Source organism: Glandiceps talaboti, chromosome 6 (genome assembly GCF_964340395.1).
Source record: "Glandiceps talaboti chromosome 6, keGlaTala1.1, whole genome shotgun sequence".
NCBI lineage: Eukaryota > Metazoa > Hemichordata > Enteropneusta > Spengelidae > Glandiceps > Glandiceps talaboti.
The window spans coordinates 12600446-12608286 of record NC_135554.1 but is presented as its reverse complement, the minus strand read 5'-3'; positions in this window follow the sequence as shown (position 1 = coordinate 12608286).

Sequence of the window (7841 nt, the reverse complement as noted above, 5' to 3'; positions counted from 1 at the left end):
AATGTATACTCTCGTCGTTCTACGTCACGACAACGTGTGTCTACGTCATTAGTTTTGTTGTGTACGAAACATGTGTCAAAACGCTCAATATTCCCAGTACTTTCCCCGATTTTTTTTATATTACTGGCTTTTGATACAATTATAATATTATTCCCCAATATTTTTCTTCGTTCAGCTGGAAACTAATCGTGACAAAGGGCCCATTAGGTCACTTGTATTCTCCTGTGGCTGAACGACGAAAAATATTCGGAAATAATATCTAATAGTATGGATACTGTCACAGTGTTACTTATACTTTCTACACACCTGACTGCCATCATGGACAGATCCTAGGCCTTGGTCAAAGGTCACATTCTTTAGAACTATTGGAGCAGATTCGTCCACCATGATACCATTTGAAGTGCCTTCAATTTGTAATCCTGTCGTGAGACATTCGAAATACTGTTATTGAACACCACAATTTGTGGGTAAAGTACCAGATCGATTTATTGGTAGAATTAGGTAGGTATGCATTCCAAAGACATCAACTCTTAATATAAACGAGGAAAATATACCTTCTTTATTACTATTGTGGTCATTATATATTTAAGCCGTCGTTTGTCGTCGACACATTTTGTTTCCATTGATTACACATGTTAAAATAATGACGAATTCTGTGTGCAATATTTCACTACATGATACCGATAGGCAGCATTGCCCAATGTGCATTCTTACCTGCTTTATTGTAAGCTCTGATTGTAGTATAGACAGGGGTGTTCACAGGTAAAGGCGCGACAAGTTTTGGAAAGTAAACTTCTTCCGTTATATGAAGTGATGTTGTTGGTATTATATTGTCGCCACCTCGCGTTGTTCCAACTCTCATTTCATAATGTGAAAGTTCTGACTGAGAATCATGGAAGTTATACCAGTGTACTGCTATCCTATCTCTGTTTGACAAAGAAAACACATGTTGAATGAATCTGTTTGCATAATCGGTGCGTTATTTCTAATTCCATGTGTCATAATTTGTACATAAATTGAGTGGATAATGACTGACAAATAAAGATACGAGCTACCTCTTAGGAGAGATTTTGGCAGAGGGGTAATGGTTTAATGACTACGACATACCTCGATGCTTGATATTGCCTGTCGTCATCACTTGGGCCATCAAATACCATACCAGCTATAGGTGGTGAATCGTCTGCTATGATACCATCTGATGATACTGTTGTACATAATTCAGCTGCATTACATGCCGTTACTGTCGTGTAATATCTCACTCCTGGTTGTAGATTTAGATAGCGGGCTTCCATCTCTAGAGGAAGAAATACAAGGACAGGTTTGTAGACAAATATACGGAAAGGTATTTCATAACCATCTACAGACAAAGTTCTGTTTAAAGTAGTCTCCTTAGAGAATAGTAAAATTAATGATAATGCCTACATTGGTACCCGATTATTGCATTGTACAATGTGTTATGACAGGCGAAAGGTATGGGTATGCAGGAGTCATGGACATTAAAACGCCGTGTACAAAGCTTCCTCTTTCCAGGAAATGGCAGTTTGTGCATAAACTCTCTCTTAATTACCAAAAAGAAGTGAATACCACACTTTCTTTTCATATGTATGTGTATGTATTTTATAATAAAATTCACCTCGACGACTTTAACTGCACGTACACAATATATCATGTACGGTGACCTCAAAGTTCTGAATGTACTTCCCTGCCGTGTCGATATACTGTTTAGAAGGAATGATGTTAGTAACTCACCGTTAATTAGTCCAATATGTTGTTCCCGCAAAATGTCATCACATCCGGGACATGTACCAATCTTCCATGCATAATCTACTATTGGTGTATGTGGGTCATTGAAGCCTTCCCAGTAGACCTTTAGTGATGCTGTATTTGTCTTTTGATGAAATGTGAAATATCAAATTATCTAACATTGACTATAGCAATGACTAAAGTAAATGGGTCCAACCCATTCCAGATATTGTTTAATTAGTCATATATGTATTCTAGTAAATTGTTATTACTGACTTATTTATTTCACGTGTATAATGTCCAATGCCCTATATTCGTTACAGGTGAGCCTAGATTGCCAAAGATGACCCGTGAGCATGTTACGAATATCACCCAAAGAACGTTAAAGTTAAACATAACGTTAGGGTTAAACAAAGGGTTAAATATAACACGTGTGACGTCATTGATACTGAATTATTTAATACAAAAACTATTACTTGGTTTGGCTTTATTAGGTAATAATTTATGCAAGTGCATATCAAATTACAAGGTATAAAATATCACCGAGGATAATAAAAGCATTAACCCCCTTCCATCCCGACACACACACACACACACATACACACACATATTTCCATTGAGGTCCGCGTAAGAAAATTCAAGACGCCGCGGCAACAATGATACAGAAAAATGTATTGCAATGGACATGAAGCAAAACCCGTACCAATTACAGAGATAAAATACATATTGTCTAGCCCACAATTATAAAAAAAGAGGAAGGACTAAGATATTACAAAATTATATTACATAATAACAAATAAAACTCACGCCATTTAATTAAAATATTTCTGTACCTGATAGTCCAAGTCTTTCTCAGTATTTCCAGGTTGTCCTTCAAAAACAAATCCAGCATTGGGTGGTGAGGTTTCAACTATGATTGCCCATGATGTAACCACAGTGGAGAGACCAGCGCCGTTAGATGCCTGATCAGTGATAGCAAGAAGACATCGGTTAAATGTGAACTTATATACAGACTGTAATCTTAAACCGTATGCAATACTACATTTTCTATGAGTAGACTTATGAGTAAATCGATGTAACAGTTGTTCATGCAAGTCCAAGATATTTTTTTAGGAATGTGTCGCAACGTTTATGTATCATGTAAACGTCATCCGCACGGTTGATTAAATGAACAATGTGAACAACTATTGACAGATTGCTTCACTATAAATTGTCAAATACTTACTCTAACGGATATATAGTAGGCATGTCCTTCTCGCAGTGACAATCCATTTGCAGTGGCTCCCAGATCATTAGTTTGAGTAAAGGGATAAACATCAACCATACCGGGTTTGGTTCCTATACCCCACTCGTAGTACAATATACCTTAATATATAATACACCAGCGTATGAATGTCCACTATTTATATAGAACTATAAAACATTTAAACCCAGCATTTATTTCGAACCATATCTTGTCTTTTTGAAGTTTCCAACTCCGACATTGTTTTTACACAAATGCTCTTGTCATAAGTGAATGATCGAAATGGTAGATATATAAATATACCAGTAGAAGACGGAATATGCTGTGTGTGACTCTAATGCAGTGGAGTCTGAATTTCATTCAACAAACACAGGCGTTCTTTCAAACGGTATCCACTTTTCCCTCCGATTTTATGGATAAGGATGACGAGACTAAGTTCATCGTAATTATGTCGAGTATAGATAAACTATTGTAGTGGCGACTGCAAAATTCATAACCGATTGTTTCAGGAACAGTATTTGATTTCCTTTTTGATTTGCATTGTAGTCTTTGTATATCTCTCAGCGATTTTGTGCTTTTGTCCCACGTTCTTATGTATTAGGTATTGTCCGTTTTTTGGAATAAAGAAAGACTATGCTATACTATACTACACTACACTATACTATACTATACTATACTATACTATACTATACTATACTATACTATACTATACTATACTATACTATACTAGAATGTACTATACTATATTATACTATACTATACTATGCTATACTATACTATACTATACTATCCTATACTATACTATACTATACTATACTATACTATAATATACTATGCTATACTATTTATATATGATCTGGGTATTTCTCACTGAATTTTTAAGTTCTGAGAAATGTAACTTACCACTTTCTCTGTCATACAAGACTCTTTCCCAGCTTGCACTCAGTGACGAAATAGACGTATGATATCCACTGCCGACATCCATAGCAACGCCTGTTGTCATTGGTGCAGATATATCAATTGTAACACCAGAAGAAACTGACTCGGCCGTCAGCCCGACGAAGTCGACCCCTTCATAAAAAAACAAGAAGGAAAAAAGCACTAATGATAAGTCGTAATAAAAGACATTACCCCCAACTGGTGTACTGTATTGCAACGGTATTGTGCAAATTTGAATGGTGTCTCTAGATACAACAATTTATTTATTTACCAATTTGCTATTTGACCTTGTATCTGAAGTTCAAAGTCAAAGGTCAAAGTACAACAGAAAGCTCATCGTTGCTTACATGCGCATAGACATTTAAATGCAGTCTTAGTGTATTCCACTTTTTGAGTAATCGTAGAAAGAGAAATTTCGGTTGTTTCCATTGAAATGTTCGTGAAGGTCAAAGGCCAATGTCTCATTAGAAAGCTTACCATTAAATGGTGTCCATACGTATCTTACATTTGGAGATAATGGGCAAAATGTGCCTTTTTATCGCAAATATGACCACCGTTTTGCTATACAGGCCATGGTCATGCTTGAAATTAAGTAAGTGTATATGCCAAAAAAATATGTCAAAGTTCAAGTCTTAAAAGAAAGCTCATATTTGATACTAAGGATGTAGGCATTTGAATGGAGACGCTACTTATTACACCTTCAAAATATGATGCAAATTGTTAAATTTTACAACAAATATCGCTGCCATTCGGCCATATATGATTCAGTTGCAAACCAAAATGACGTGCATATGAATGAATGCACAGATGTATGCACGTAACGAACCGTAATAGCCCCCCTCCCCCCTCTTTCGGGTGGTGCCCGTCCGGAGGGGGGGGGGCTAACAATTTCATAGCGATTAGAAGTTTAGCTTACACCAAGCAAAATGTAAACAGAAAATACTAAAACTCTTCATTACCATTATAGAATAAATGTGATGTGAAAATTGGACATATACCATCGCACACTCAGCTCGACATCTAGTAATTCTTGATACCTGATAAAAAGAATTAGCAGTTAGATGTCATACCTCTCAGTGTAACGTAGTATGTACTGCCGTGTTGAAGGTTAACATCATGGGATGCTGCCCAGTTTGTAACACCAACATTAATATAATCATGTACATCCACTCCATTTGGAGAAGTACCTAAGAAAAGAAACGAATTCATTATTTTTCTGAAAATAAAGTAGATATTTTCGAAAATTCACAATATGTGCTGTCATTTGGGTGCTAGAAAACAACATGTTTAACAACATTACCTATAGCATATTCGAAGTGTTGTTTTTCACTGTGCCGTGTTGTTTGATCAGTTTTTTCCACATGTATGTGATTTGTTACAAGGAAACTGAAATTCAAACTTAACGCATTCTGCATTTTATTTTGTAAATCTATCCGCTAATATAATTATTTTTTTTTTACCTATAGCATATTCGTAGTATCGTATACCACTGTGATGTGTTGTTTGACCAGTTTCTTCCACATCAACAAAACTTTCCCATGTTATGTATAGTAGGGACGTTGATGTCTAGGGGAAAAGAAAAATGTACCCTCTTTGAAAATAAACGATACTCATGACACACACTGGTTAACTTTCAATAAATTCAGAAGGTGTATCAATTTAGGTCAGTATCACGTTTAAATACCTGATATTGCATTCCTTTCCATCCGATCCACACCATAGCGGGTTCGGGTGGAGTCCTGTCCACTGTGATTCCATCTGAACATTCTGATACCATTGGTAAAATCTCTACCGTGTTCTCCTTTTCCACATGTGTTTCATTGGCAAATATACAAACGTAGTACCGCTGTCCGTGCTGGAGTTCAAGTCCAATTACATTAATGAATTTTTCCTATGGAAGAAATTATTAAGGTTTTGACAATTCAGCAGGACAAAACGTTCCACCTGTTAGCTCCTCAAGTGATGTATTTTGAATTTCGAAGATATTTAGCTATTGTTATATCGTTTCACCTACCTGTGTATCCCCACATGCAAGTACTTCAATAGAATTACATGAATATGTTTCATAGCGTAATTCGGATTGGGGTTCTCTATATGCCCATCTTTCAATATCATCTCCAGACACTATTTTCCAAGAATATTGACCATGACGTAGACTTGACCAGACTGCAGACAACTTGTGTTTGGATGGTGTGTATTCAGCATCGGACTCGTGCCAAATTGCATCAGAATCTAAAGAAATATCACTGCATAAAAGTAATATAGCGATTATTCAACCAATTATTCATCGGTTGTATTTTCTGGAGTTTCGCATATTCAATAATTTCATTTCTAAAAAAATGAAGACCGAATAACCTAAAACGACGAAGGTGTGAATGACTTCGATCAGTAAATGTGCTTAATGGTTACTTACTTTACATCACCTGCACCGTCATCAGTGCCCACAGCATCAACAACAATATTTGGAACAACATAAGGAGGATATATCGAATTACAATCGTATATTTCTTCATAAATTGTTGTACTCAAACCAGCCTTGTTGTAACCACGTAGCGCAAGCTTGATGCATTCAGAGAAGACAAGGTCACCAGGAAGGGTCACCTGGTATGACAACTAGAAGTGGAAATGTAATATGAATTACAGTATCTACGATATATAACAGGCATACGCACAATTGGTAACACGTTTATGCTTATTTAAGCTAATAAGAGGTAACGTAAATGTAATCAGACCTTACCATGGAACCTGTCTGTTGTGGGTCAATTAGTTTTTCCCACTGATAAAGAATATCTCCATGTTCCGATGTCCCTGTATCAACTGATAATGTCCACTCATAGTAATCCATGTATTCATCACTTTCAAGTTTACCTTCAACTTCCAGGTTTACAAACATGTTCCATTTGAATTCAAGCACGGAATGACTAAGGGATAAAAACGGAATAAATGACATAATACACCTTACAGCTTATGTGAATCTAACATCTGTCATAAAAGTCTACACGTCTCAAATTCTGTTCTACTCTTACACTGGTTATTTCACACGAAAAAACATGCCACGGAATATGCAATAAATATTTCATCATAACTATACAACTTCGCCTTTTCGTATGGCTGTTTAGTAAACTCTAGAACATACTAGCACATAGGCATGGTGAGAGTTGCAATATACTTACCTGGAAAGCTTAATTTCATCGATTCCATCAGACACTGGTGGATAAGGCGTTACCCAGAACCCATCACTTTGAACTGGTTGAAAACAACCACCAGGATAACAGAACTTGATACTGGTTCGATAGTGATCTCCAGGAGATAGGGTAAGCCCAGCAATGTGTATATTATGACTTAGATGAGCCCTTTCATATGGTTGTATGAAATCCCACTGTGAGTCAGCACTAAAAGGAATACAGAATGATGTTGAAAATATCAAGAATTAATACGTAATGTAATTGGTAATGAATATAATGTACAACCTAATATCATCATACATGAGTTGAGCTTTAACCCAACTTTGGATAGAGTAGCGTATTTTAATAATTCCTGCTAAACAAAGTTCAACGTTCTCCTTGTAAAGAAATTAAAACAAATGTATTACAGTTATTACTATGAATAGATAATCACATGTAAAGGAAACGGTATAGTCATTAACACAATCGACTGTGATGGCACTGTTCTTCCGTCTGTGTGCCCTGTTTCTTGATCATCTTAATCTAACTGCATACAGTCGGCCGGTGTTGAAATTCAGTTAACATACAACATTACTGTATCTTTAACTTAAGCTTACCCGTCACGAGAATCTTCCATTTCAACTGCAACTTCAGTATGAGTGATATAGGACATTGTGTCATTAGACAAAATCCAATTTGCATAAACAGTAGAAGTCGAAGCCTGGTAGTCTTCATCATCCTCACAGTTGAAA